This window comes from Apteryx mantelli, unplaced genomic scaffold (assembly GCF_036417845.1).
Source record: "Apteryx mantelli isolate bAptMan1 unplaced genomic scaffold, bAptMan1.hap1 HAP1_SCAFFOLD_125, whole genome shotgun sequence".
Lineage (NCBI taxonomy): Eukaryota > Metazoa > Chordata > Aves > Apterygiformes > Apterygidae > Apteryx > Apteryx mantelli.
Genome location: NW_027118481.1, coordinates 245,389 through 259,790, shown reverse-complemented (window position 1 = coordinate 259,790; position 14,402 = coordinate 245,389).

Here is a 14,402-nt window from a genome sequence, read left to right as displayed (position 1 = left end):
TAAATTCAGTTAGTATATTCCAGTGAGCTAGTCAGCTCACCCTGACATAGATGTGCCTTGGTCAGGGATCCTTTCTAGTTACCACTACATTACGTAGGTAAAAAACATTAAGTGGTATGCACATTTCATGCCATTTGACTTAAATGCCAGAGAACACTACTGATAACTGTTTAATTTAATAATGTAGGTAGAGCCTTTTAGACTGCAACATGTGAATCCTAGATGCCACTTGAATTACAAGTACGAGTTTGGTATTTTCAGAAATCTCATTTTCTCAGCCTTGCCACTAAGCTGTAGGTCTGAAGTGAACACAGTGTCTTTAATCCATTTTAAATTGTATTGTAATGTCATAGTGCTGTGGAGGAGAAGGATGCTGATGTTCTTAGTAAAGGGATGGATGATAAGGCTATGGATCCTGTGTAAGGCATTTTCCATGGATTCTGCACAGTTCTAATTTTCTCTGGTGTATGGTGGAATAAGGGATGCTCTCTCTGCTATCTTTTCATTTTGAAAGCCTTTTGGAATCCAGATATACCATAACTGGATGTACCTTGCTTATTGACTCCTTCAAAGATCTCCAACGTATTTTTGAGCCATGAATTCTTACTTTCCTGTGTTGCCAGTATGTATTCTTATGCATGTATCCATTAATTATATATTCTATCACAGTTCTAACTTGTCCAGTACAGATGTGACACTTACTGGTCTGTAGTTTCTCAGATTCCCCCTTGATACCACACAAGGCATCTTCTAGACCTCTGATACCATATTAGATACAAGGGAAAGGTTGCACAATATAGAAATGCAAGTATTTAATACTTGAGGTATAAATAAGTAAATTCTGGTACTGGCATTTTTCAGTTTTTTTTCTTTTTTTTTCTTTTTTCTTTTAATTTCTTAAGTTCTTCTACTAGCACTTCCATCTTGAGAGACACCCTGTAATATAATCTCCATCAAGTACAGTCTAGAATGCAAACAAGAAGAAAATATTGCCAAAATAAACACAGATATAGAACAATATTGTTGTCTTTCTCCTCTTTGAGGACCAATTTGAAACTTTATAAATGATTTGTCCTAAGTGTCTCTACTAGAGATCTACATATGATATTTATGTGGTTAAAAATAGTTTCAAATTATTTTTATGCCTTTTGAAAGTTGTTTCTCAAGCTTTTTTTTCTGGCAAATATGCACCAGGTGTAGCTGCTATTACATTAGATTTTAAGAACAAAAGGTGTGATTCATCTCTCCTAGCTGTATCATCCAACTAGTCATCTAGGTTCCCTCCACTGACAATGCAACAAAAACCTTTTCATTTATGGAGAGATATACTTCCATTAAAATAAATGTGGAAGGCAATTCACTTGAAGTAGCTTTGCTGGGATGCTTTTCCTGAGGGCATGCCTTTTAGATTGTTCTCTGAGATATCCCCAGTGAGACATCTCATGAAGAAGCACACCATTAGCATCCACACCACACGCTGTTGCGTTCATCTAGTCACCACAAAGAACAACTTCATACAAAATACTTTCCCCGTGTGCAAGACACACTGTTCCTGACACATATAAAACAACAATATGGATAGCCGGTGATAGTCCCATCAGTTGGGACTCATCTATCTAAATGTGGATATTTACGATGCAGACATCTCCACCTTGAGTTGTTTGAGATTACCGTTGGATGCACAGAGTTACTGCAGGGTAAACTCCCTGGTACTATAGCAAGCAAGTGCAGCTGTGGCAACTAAACCAGGTGAAAAAAAAAGAACAGTAGAGCTTCTTCCTTTGCTGCAATACATTTTTGCATGCAATGTAGACATCTTCACGATTTGAGAAACTACAGACCATTCAACCTCCTCTCTTCAGTCCCTAGGAAAATCACGGAGATAGTCTTTCTGGAACACACTTGTGGTCACATGAAGAAGAAGCAGTCAGCATAGATTTACCAAATGCAAATCATGCCTGACCAGCCTATTTCTATGATGAAATCACTGGATTTATGGATGAGGGAGTCTCAGTGGATGTCCTTTACCTGAACTTTTGCAAGGCTTCCAACACTGTCTTCCATCATAGTCTTTCATCCAAATTAGGACATTAGAGTAGGGATGGGTGGACAACTAGATGGATAAAAAGACAGGCTGGATTATCAGGCTTAGACGGTAGTGGTCAATGGGTTGTACTCCACCTGGTGGCCTGCAACAAATGGAGTACTACAGGAGTCTCTCTGAGGACCTGTCCTGTTTTTTTGACCTAGGCCAACCTAGGCCAACCTATTTATACCCTTCAGGGGAAGGTGGAGGTGGAGTCACTAGGCCAGTTGCAGTTCTCTTCATGCAGTTGCAGTCCTTGACTCTTGGCTGCTGCAGGGTTCAACTCTCCTCCATGGTTGTTATGATGATCACACCCACAGTCATGGGGTGGGGTGGGGGGGTGGCCAAACACCCCCAACAGCAGACTAGCTGCCTTGCGCACTCTTCAGCACTGAAGAAAGGAGTTTGAGTGACTGCGAGTGACTGCTTTACTCTTTGCAGTGATGGTCCCAAGGAGAGATCCCATAGCTGGGGTAAGAAGGAGTTAATTCCAGTCTTCAATGATTAACACTGCCCCAGCAGTGAAAGCAGGTGTTGTCTCTCAAGGCCCTGATGAGGAGGAGATAATTCCAGACCTAGCAGTGAGAAGAGGCTTTGTTTCTCAAAGTTCTTACACCCAAGCAGGCCTTATCTCAAAGTCTTGACATCCTCCCTTTCGGCATGTGAGGCACAGGAATGCAGACTGCTTGCAACTGGCACCAGATGTGGGGGGAAGCTGGGAGCATTACCCCCACACATGTGCAGAGGTCTCAGGAGACCTCACATGGCACTAGTGACCTTGTTTAGGAAACTGTCACAAAAGCACAGCTATATTACAGAGCAGCTCCTCCAGTGTCCACTGTTAAATCACCAGTCTAGCTCATTTTGGTTGATCCTAAAGGAAGGGAGTAGAGCATTCAGAGGAATGTGCACCACCTCCCATGAGCATGTGGTCAGGGGGACAGAACCTAGCACCTGGGCAAAGTGGAACGATAGCAGTGCACCTGGCTTCTCCACTCGCTAGCTCTGTACCAGTCTTAATTCATCTCAGAACTCTTCCAGACCTGCCTAGATCCCAAAGCTGGCAATAACATTTTCTCTCTGTTGCTACCAGAGATACTTCGTTAGTGCTAAGTCTTTCCCTTGAACAGCTTGTGTCTGCACTAGTCTCACCTGCGCTAGAAACATTCCCCACTTCATGAACAAAACACCTGCTGCCTTTATCATAGAATCATAGAATAATATAGTTTGGAAAGCACACTAGGAGGCCTACAGACCAACATCCTGCTCAAAGCAAGTCTAGTTAGACCAAATTGCTGAAGAACTTGTCCAGGTGAGTTTGAATATCTGCAGGGATGCAAATCTCACCACCTCTCTTCGTCCTTATTCCAGTGTTTGGTCATGCTTGTAGGATCATAGAATGGTTGAGGTTGGAAAGGATCTCTGGAGAATGTCTAGTCCAACCCTCCTACTCAAAACAGGATCAATTAGAGCAGGTTGCTTAGGGCCTTGTCGAGTCAGATCTTGAACATCTCCAAGGATGGAGACTCCATAGCCCCTCTGGGAAACTTGTTCCAGTGTTTGACAACCCTCACGGTAGAAAAGTATCTTATATTTAAAAGAAATGTCCTGTATTTCAATTTGTGTTCATTTCCTCTTGTCATTTCACTGGGCATCATTGAGAAGAGCCTAGTATCATCTTCTTTACTACCCCCATTAGGTGTTTAAACACATTGATAAGATTCCTGTGCCTTTTCTGCTCTAGGCTAAACAATCCCAGCTCTCTTAGCCTCTTCTTGTATGTCATATGCTCTAATCCCTTAAACATCTTATTGGCCCTTCTCTGGACTCACTGTAGTAGGTCCATGTCTTTCTTGTACCAGGGAGACCAGAAATGGGCACTGTGTGTTAGATGTGGTCTCACCAGTGCTGAGTAGAGGGGAAGGATAACCTCCTTCAGCCTGCTGACAACTGTTGGCCTTCTTTGCTGCAAGGGTACATCACTGGCTCATGTTCAGCTTGTTGTCCACCAGGACCCCTGGCCCTTTTCTGCAAAGTTGCTTTCCAGCCAATAGTACCCTGGACTGTATTGGTGTATGGGGTTATCCCTCCCCAGCATCAGAGTCCAATACTCTCTAACCTGGTTCTTTTAGATATTTGGTTTGTGGAAGGTTTGTTTAATACCAAATTTACTTATTTGAAGTTCTTTGACATTAAACAGTATTCTGATTTAGGAGAACAATACAGCAATGTACTTAAACACAATATAAGTACAAATTGCACTTAGCAGGGTGTAGCAATTGGAATACACAGTTGAATTACAATACAAACATTGCTTTCTTTGCAACAGCTGTGGTCAGTCTCTTCCTGCATTCTTCCCTGAGCATCATGACATTGACTTCTCTCTCTAATTTGGTATCATGCATGAATTTATTGAGAGTACAAGTACACCCTATTCCTTCAACTGGATTATTGATAAGGATGTTAAACAGTGTTGACCCTAGTATTAATGCTTGAGGGAATGCCACTAGTGACCAGCCTTCAGGGGAGTCTTGTATTTCTGATCATAACCATTTCATCCTGACAGTCCAGCCAATCTTCCATCCATCTTGTAGTCCATTTATTCAGCCCCAATCCCATCAATCTGTCTATAAGGATATGATAGGTGACTATTTCAAAGGCTTTGCTAAATTCAGGGAATCAACATCCACTTCTCTCCTCTTATTCACAAAGTCAGTCACCTCCTCATAGAAGGCAATCAGATTGGTCAGGCACAATTTCCTGTTGGATGGCTGTTCCCCATCACCTTCCTGTGCTCCATGTGCTTTTAAAGAGCTTCAGTGAGATTTTGCTCAATGTCTATTAAATTTAAAGCTGAAATTTAAAGGTATGTGTCTATATTCTGCATTTTTGCCTGCCTCAAAAGTGGAGGAACCCATGGAAGAAGTGATTGCATTCAAACATACCCCTGGATCAAGCAAGACCATTTATTCTCCCATAGATAAACTCTCTTCTACTCACAGCTGTTAAAAAGGAAAATGGCATCCATAAGTCCAGATTTAATTGTTCTCTGTATCAATGTTTCTTTAGGAAGGTATCAAGATTACTTTCCCCACTTTACCTATTTTTACTATTTTCACTGTTGTAGGGTTTTTTCCCTTCATTTTCTTCTATTCCTTCTTTTCCTCCATTGTAGGTCAGTCTCCTTGTCAATGCTATTGCCCCTTTTTCATCTGCTGGTCCCAGAAGTTGGGGACACACCCCACACTTTTATACATAATTACAGGTTTATTAGAGGCAGTTATCTTTGAATAAGAGTTTAAAAAATCAAGTTGTACCAAGGAGGCTCTTGTGAGCTATAAGATAGTTGTGAGGAGTTGAGGTCAGAAAAGCTTTTACGACATTTCTGTTTTCAATCATTCTATCATTTCTATCATTGATGAAACTGGTGAACAACATCCAATAGGATTAAAATGAAAGTTGATTTTTTTAATTATCTGTAACCATTCTCTGAGCAGAAAAACAAAAAAGGGCTTTCTCCTGAGAACAAATTTGATTCTACTTAGCAATTTCTTTTATAAAGTCTACAAAACAACACTCATAAAACTACCCCCATTTCCCCTATTCACCTATTCACCCATTCCTTTAGAGGACATGAACAACAACAGTGAAATCACAACCTGAACCTTACAAACGATATCTCATTAATGGAAAGGCAGGGGTAGTATATAAAACTGTAGTACTCAAAAGAGCTTAAGGTAAAATTACTTTGTTTTACATAGCAAGTTTTCAGCACTGGCATGTGTATTGTGTCATTCTTGTATTCCTGCGCATTTCCTTCTCAATGTATGACTTTCCTTAAGATGGGATTTCACAAGAGGTCACAGGATCGCAGATAAGTTGGGGCTGGAAAGGAACTCTGGAGATCATCTGGTCCAACACCCCTGCTCAAGCAGGGTCACCTAGAGCAGGCTGCCCAGGACCAGGTCCAGTCTGGTTTTAAATATCTCCCAGAATGGACACTCCACAACCTCTCTGGGTAATCTGTTCCAACATTCAACCACCTTCACCAAAAATATATATTATTTTTATGCTTAAATAGAATTTCATTTGTTTCAGTTTGTGCCCATTCCTTCTCATCCTGCCACTGGGCACCACTGAGAAGAGTCTGGCACCATTCTCTTTACACCCTCCCTTCAGATACATATACATATTGATAAGATACCCCCTGAGGCTTCTCCTCTCCAGGCTAAACTGTCTCCGCTCTCTCAGCCTTTCCTCGTACATGACATGCTCCAGTCCCTTAAGCATCTTAGTAGCCCTCTGCTGGACTCAGGAGTTCCATATCTCTCTTGTATTGGGGAGCCCAAGACTGGACACTGTATTCCAGGTGTGGCCTCACCAGAGGGGAAGGATCACCTCCCTTAACCTGCTGGCAATGCTCTTCCTAATGCAGCCCAGGATACCATTGGCTTTCTTTGCCACAAGGGTGTGTTGCTGACCAATGTTTGACTTGTCCACCAGGACTCCCAGGTCCTTCTCTGCCAAGCTGTTCTCCAGCTGGTTGGCCCCCAACCTGTAGTAATGCATGGAGTTATTCCTCCCTAGGAACAGGCCATTGTACTTCTTGTTGTTGAACTTCATGCAATTCCTCTCTGCCTGTCTCTCCAGCCTATTGGGGTCCCTCCGAATAGCAGCATGACCATCTGGTATATCAGTCACTCAGTTTTGTGTTATCTGCAGACCTGCTGAGGGTGCATTCAGTCCCATCTGCCAGGTTATTAATGATGATGTTAAGCAGTATTGGCCCCTGTATGGACCCCTGGGGGACACCGCTAATGAGTGGCCTCTCGCTGGACTTTGTGCCACTGATCACAACCCTCTGAGCCTGGCACTTCAGACAGTTTTCAATCCACCTTACTGTACTTGGCTAGCCCTCACTTCATCAGCTTGCCTATGAGGATGTTATGGGAGGCAACGTTAAAAGCCTTACCAAAGTCAAGGTAAATAACATTGACTGCTCTTCTCTCATCCACCAAGCCAGACATCTCATTGTAGAAGGCTGTCAGGTTGGTTAAGCATGATTTTGTTTGTGAATTCATGCTGACTACTCCTGATCACATTCCTGTCCTTCATGTCTGGAAACAGTGTCCAGGGTTCATTGCTCCATCACTTTCCCAGGGATCGAAGTGAGGCTCCCTTGATCTTCCTTCTTGCCATTATTGAAGCTTTCAGTGCTCTGGAACCTCTCCTGATCACCATGACCTTTCCACTTCTTTCTTTTTATGTTTGAGTTTAGTCAGGAGCTCCTTGTTCATACGTGCAGGTTTCCTGCCCTGTTTACTTGACTTCTTGCTCATTGGGATGTACTCTTCTTGAGCTTGGAAGAGGTGATACTCGACTATCAACCAGCTTTCTTGGACTCCTCTTCCTTCTTGGGCCCTATCCTATGGAATTCTTCCTAGCAGGTTCATGAAGGCCCCAAAATCTGCTCTTCTGAAGTCCAGGATCGTGGTCTTGCTTTCTTCCCTGCTCCCTCCTCTCAGGATCTTGAACTCCACCCTCTCATAGTCACTGCAGCCAAGGCTGCCCACAACTTTCACATCTTCAAACAGTTCTTCCTTGTTTGTGGGTATGAGGTCCAGCAGAGTGACTCTTTTTGTTGGCTTCTCGACCACCTGTGTTAGGAAGTTGCCATCAATGCTCTCCAGAAACTTCCTGGATTGCTTGTGCTGTGCTGTGTGTCTCTCCAGCAGATATCACAGTGGTTAAAGTCCCCCACGAGGACTGGGGCCTGCATACATGAAGCTTCTTCCAGTTCTCTGAAGAAGGAATTGTCTACTTTTTTTTCCTGATCAGTTGGTCCATAGCAGATGCCCACCACAATGTCACCCATATTGGGCTGCCTGCTAATGCTGACCCATAAGCTCTCAGCTTGCCCCTCATCTGTCCCCAGTCACAGTTTAATGCATTCCATTTGCTCTTGCATAAAGGGCAACTCCCCTCCCTCACCTTCCAAAAGATTCTGTATCCATCCATCACAGCATTCCAGTGAGTGGGTGGGTGAGCCATCCCACCATGTCTCCCTGATACCAGTGAGGTCATAGCACTGCAACTGCACACAGACTTCTAACTCCTCCTGTTTATTCCCCATGCTTTGTGCATGAGTGCACAGGCACTTCACACCACAGAAAAGGAAACAAAGTAATATATCCCATTATAAGTTTGTCTTAGGGATCAGCAAGGGCCACCTGCTTCCTACAGGATAGGGAGCCAGAAGTTGCACATGATAACAAGGCTGGCAGGGCAGGAGCCTCACCAGCCAGGGCCCCATCCAACAGTACCTGAGCAAGGCAAGCAGGACAGGCCCAAGACTGGCAGATGGGGTCAACTGAGAGTTCAGATCATTAGACAAGTCCATAGGGATGAGGCAGGTCCAAGGTCAAGCTGGGAAGTCAAGTGAGCAAGTCAGGGTTAGGATCAAGCTGGAGACAGTAATCAGGGTCAGACACAGTCAAGTGATCACCAGGCAAGTCAATAGTGGTGAGGTAGGTCTGATATCAAGTCAGGAAGTCAGTCCAGGTTTCCAGATCAGGATCTGGATCAACACAGTCCATGGCCAGGCACAGGCACGGCTGCAACACAGCTAGGGCTGTAGGCTGGGGTCAAGGATTAGAGTCTCAGATTAAGTAGGTCCCTTGGGAAGAGGGAGGCAACCTTAGCTGAGGCCTTCCAGCAGAGCTGTCTGGAAGCAATCTCTTCAAGGTCACCAAAGGAAGGGGACAGCTTTCAGCTGCATTATCTCTAAGCTGGCTCTGAGCCCTGGCAGCCAAACTCCCCCAGGAGGGGGACGTACTCAAAGTCCTTACAGATTTTTTTTGAAGATGGTTAGGTGCATCAATCCCTGGAACTGGCTGAAGATAGAAGAATCCTAGATATGGTTTTAAAGCTAGATAAGTAAATGTTAAATGTCTAAAAGTAGAATCCCACTGCAGATTTGCAACTTCAGCACGAAAACAATTATATATACTCCTTTTACAGTTACAGGAAAGAAGTAAGTGTGGAGGGCCATGACAGGGTTAAACTGGTGGAAAGTTGCAAGTAGCAAGCAACAGGAGCCTCAGACAAACATACTCAAGGACACCGGTGCAGGTGGGAATGATACATCCTGAGAAAGTACAGATAAACTAGCAGAAGCCAGTGGGAACCAAGGTTAAGGGCAAGACAGCCTTTCCAAACAAGTAGCAGAGTGCAAGGCGTGACCGCTGCGTGCGTGATCGGTGCAATGATTGGCTACCTGTGACATAATCTGTATGATGATTGGCTTAGCAAAGTGTGTCTGTGAAACCACTGAAGCAGCTAGCTTTTTAAATATGCTCAGAAATAAATAATAAATGTCTCAGGACGCAAACCCCCCTGAGTCCGTGCCATTCATCTGCCACAAGTAAGCACTTCTGTGATGCATTCAGCTGAACTGCTTGAAAATCTGTTTTAGTATGATATGGAATAACACTCCAGAAGTAATTATTTCCTTCCAGCAAGTACAAAAGAAATCCAGACCAGATGACTAGCTCAGAGGTAGTTGTTTAAAGTTAGGTGGGGAAAATCTCTTTCTATTATCAGTACTTGTACTTCCTTATCTGAACACAGTTAATTAACAAAACAGGTTATTCCCTAAAAATCTCTGAGTACTCTTCCCTTTTTTCCTTTTTTTCCATCTACATAGGTTGTCTTTGGGCCATTAATATAAACTGCTTTCATGTTTCAAGTATTCATACTACCTAGTAAAAAAGTATCAAATTGATGTCATAAAAAATAACAAAATATGAAATACTATTTTCTCTGTAGGCATCAATTAAAAAAAAATCTCATTTCACAACGAAAGTGTATTTAAGTTCTGACTATAATGTAAAATTATTTCCACTTAATTTCAGAAGTCACCCAATGACATTCTATATTAAATTCTTGTTTTAAGATAAGTCATATCATCACTCTAGATGTGCTATTCTGTCTCCATTACACAAAAAAAACAACTTTTAATCTTGTAGAATGATGTCAGATTAAACCCAACCTGCTTTATGCTAGGAACATAAGGAGTCCCCTATTGTCCAAGGGAAATAAGGGGGCACCTTGAGAAACTGATTCAGAATGGAAATGTAACTTTTCATGTCCTGAGCTGATTTCTGGTGGTGTCCATTTCTTGTCACTGAAGGAGAATTGCTAGGAGAATTGTTACAGGTGCCCACATTCTGTTAGGCTGCTAGTGGAGCTAGGTGTAAAGTTTCCAGAAAAAATATTATTAGTCTCAAGTAAAATTACAGCGTTTCTCCCTTTGTTTAGAAAGGGAATCTATATGGCTAACTCACTTCTCTCTCTCCCTATCTCTTGTATTAGCAAAGTTCAGCTTTTCTGAGTAAATTCTTGCAAAACCTATCCCTGATGTGGAGACTTTCAGGACACAAGGCAATGGGCACAAACTGAAACACAGGGAGTTCCATCTGAATATGAGGAAAAACTTCTTCACTGTGAGGGTGACAGAGCACTGGAACAGGTTGCCCAGAGAAGTTGTGGAGTCTCCGTCTCTGGAGATATTCAAAACCTGCCTGGACACAATCCTGTACAACGTGCTCTAGGTGACCCTGCTTGAGCAGGGGAGTTGGACTAGATGATCTCCAGAGGTCCCTTCCAACCTCAACCACTCTGTCAGTCTGTGACTTTCCTCACAACTACATTAACTGAAAATAATGTGAGTGTTTGAGATGACCTTATCAAGTGAATGCCCAGAGGAAAATGCTCTATCCCGGAATCTCTCTTTTTTTTTTTTAAGTTCTGAATTTTTGAAAGACATGCAAGGTGGGATTCACCTGTCCAGATCTAGGCACTTTCAATTCAGTCAGACACAATTCTAGAAGGTGATACATTTCATCTTAATGTAGCCATGTAAAATAAGCTGGGTGAACTGTTCATGAGGAATGTCTTTTTCTCTCCGTTGACTAGAAAGGGAACCTACCTGACTAGCTCAGCTGCTTTTATTTCATTGGGGAAAGAAAGAATATAATATTTGAGTGAGGCAAAACCATTACCATTTCAACGCTTTCAGGAGATTTAACTAGCAGTGAAGCATTTTGTTTTAATAGATTTGATTTCATTCCTTTCATTTTGTGTTATATACAGTGTTAATATAAAGTCAATCATTTTAAATTTGCTATCGTGTAGACTCTATACGATGCTGAATATCTGGAATATTTGGAAATTCTGGTAATTCTGGTGATATTACCCCCATTTTACTTTTGAATTCAAATCATTTTTATTTCTTCTCCTATCATGGCAGTCTTATGACTCTACATTCTAATGCAGACCAATACAGTAAATATCCAGACCACATCTAATTGTGGAAGACATACATCAGAGTAGAAAGCTACCCTGCCTTCTTCAACATTTCTAAGTTTCGCACTTGAGACTGGCTTCCTAAGCTTCTTTCAGAGGATGATTCATCATTCATCTCTTCTACTGTATAAATTTACTTTACTGAGGAATTGATTATTCTTTTGGCTATATAGGAAGTCTAGAAAACTGCATTAAAGTTGGACTCTCAACATTAGCAGGTCTGAAGTTAGGGAGGAAATTATCGCACTCATGTTATCAGAAGTAGCACTGTGCAACATGACTGTTGTCTTTTGTTTTCCCAAGATGCTCCTGAAGCGTATATGGAAAAAAAAATCAAATATTTGCTGTGGAATGCATTCTCTTGGGATTTGGAAATGTATCTGCTACGCGAATTGCTTGCTTCCTGCTCTTCCTGGTGATCTACATTGTGACCATGGCTGGGAATGTCCTGGGCTGACTGAGGTTGATCAGCACCACGTAGTTCTTCCTGGGATACTTGTCCTGACACTTGCTACAGCTTGACTGCCTGCCTAGAGTACTCTTGAGTCTCTTTACCAATGACACAACCATTTCATTTCCTTTTTGCTTTCTTCAGTGTTATGTTTTTGGATACCTGGCCTGCACAGAGTGTATCCTCTTGTCAGTCATGTTCTATGATTGGTATTTAGGTCTGTGTAGTGCAGTGCATTATGCAGGTGTTATGAATTTAAGTTTCTGTGCTAAGTCAGCTTAAGTGTAATGGTTTCTAGCTGTCACCATAACAGTAATTTTTATGTCAGCTTTAACATTCTATGGCTCCAAAGAAATTGATCCTTTTGTGAGATAACACCCCTGTTAAATCTCTTTTGTGCTGATACCCATTTAATCAGATTAGTAGCTTTTTTAATGTCTTCAGTAGGGGCATTTCCTTCATTTCTACTGACTATGGCATTTAATGTGTATAGCATCCCCAGCATCCTGAGAATCTCTTTCCCCACTGGGAAGCAAAAAGCATTCTCCACATTTTCTTCTCAGTTCATAGTGGTTTTAATTTTCAATAGAAGCCTAATTGTTGTGCATCTGACACCAGCCACCAGCATCTGCACAACACTGAACAAAGTGTTTTCTGCCTTCTATGCTGTCCTGGCCCCTTTTCATCAACAGAAGCTTAGCTACAGCCTGAGGAATAGAGCTGTTTATTAGTGTTGTGATATTATCTTCTCTGACTTTGGGCATATACTGGCTAAATGTGCTAATTATTGAGTCTCCCCATATATTCAATGTAGACACACAGGATTCTTCAAAGTTTATGGTCATTTAAGTGGGTATTTGAGACTGGATGAATTGACTCTGGGGGAGACAGTTTCTCTCCATTGACTGTAGAGAAGTCTAGTCACAACCCCTCCCTTTCTGTCATCCATATTTGTGTCAACTCAAGGCCCATTGTTACTAGGTTTGGAGAGTTCCTGGCACCATCTGACCTGTTCAGGAGTTTAAGATATCTCAAATTTTGTTAAGTCATTCAAGAATTAATGAATGAAATTCATATGTTGGCATGTAGATGACTGCTGACATTTCAGATGTCACTAGAATATCCTGCTGAACCTGTAGGTGACAGTCCGGAAGGGTGTGTGGTCTCCCATATGTCCTGTGTTATATTTGCTATCCCTTTATAGATGCATTTATCAGTATAGATGTAGCCACAATGTTTTATGGTCAGCAAGACTGCAGGCAAGATGTAGTACTACCACAACAAACAGGTAATTGAATGGTCTAAAACCCAGGGATCCTTGGTGATCTCCTGCATGATGCCATATGTGAAGGACCACTGAAGAGGCTGTCCTGGTAAAGAAGTGGAAGGAGTGGGAAAGACTCCTGTCCTACCTCAGCCCACTCATGGACTGTCATCCATTTCCATAACTCTCAGCTTTTCCCACCCAGATTGGCACCTTTAACTTCTTTTCAAGTACCTGTGCTCAGTGTGTCGTATTCAGATACTCCTAACAAATTTCCAGATTCCCCTCAAGTACCCTCAGTCAGTCCCTAGATCTTTCAACCTGAAATCCCTACCCTTTAGCTTTCTTTCCCACATTCTCTACCCCCCAGCTGCCAGCCATAACAGCTAGACTCCCTCTCCCCCAGAAATCCCTTCTTCCCTCTGAGACAACAGATGTATGAAACAACAGATGTAAGCCAGTTTCATTTAGCTTCTCACCAGACAACCCTACTCAAACACCTCATCTGGGATTCAGTTTGACCACATGTAGACAGTTAACATTTACACCATCTAAGTCCAAGATTCAGTAAATCAAAGCTCTAGTCTGTTTTAAAAAATAGGTATCTACTGCAAGATAAAAGGATGTGGCCTGTGGAGATGCCTAATTTGCTGCCTAGGCCATAGAGGGAACCTTTAGTGCTGAGACTCAGGCTTAGACATTCGAGATTCTGCATGCATAAGTTCAGGCAGGGGAACCTCATCCTTCACATATACTACAAACTTAAGCTATGTGCATACTGTTTTTGTGAACATCTCTACAGAGTGGTCCCTGTTTCCCTACCAAACTGGCCCATAGTGGCCCATATCCACTGTCAACTGCTGAATTCACATCGCATAGTATTTAAATTGATCTCTGGCTTAGCATCAGTCCTGCAGACCTTAACATCTGCTCACTCAAAGGCATCTAGTGCACTGTGCATGCCATGAGCATTACTTGCCTTGGTATAGCCCAGGCTACAATGCCACAAGGCTGTGAATCTCTGGTGGACCTTATGCACCCCTGCTTTGGGTTTGGGATATTTTAATAAAAGAGTGGGGAAATACTAATTTTTAGGATTTTTTTTTTTCCTTGTAACAAAGCCCAGAGGACATGAGGGCTGCCTGTCAGACAGCCTCATCCTCAAATTTCCCTCAGAGATCTCTTCTCTGATGACATACCTGAATCATTCCTGTTCCATCCCTCAGTCATCCCTT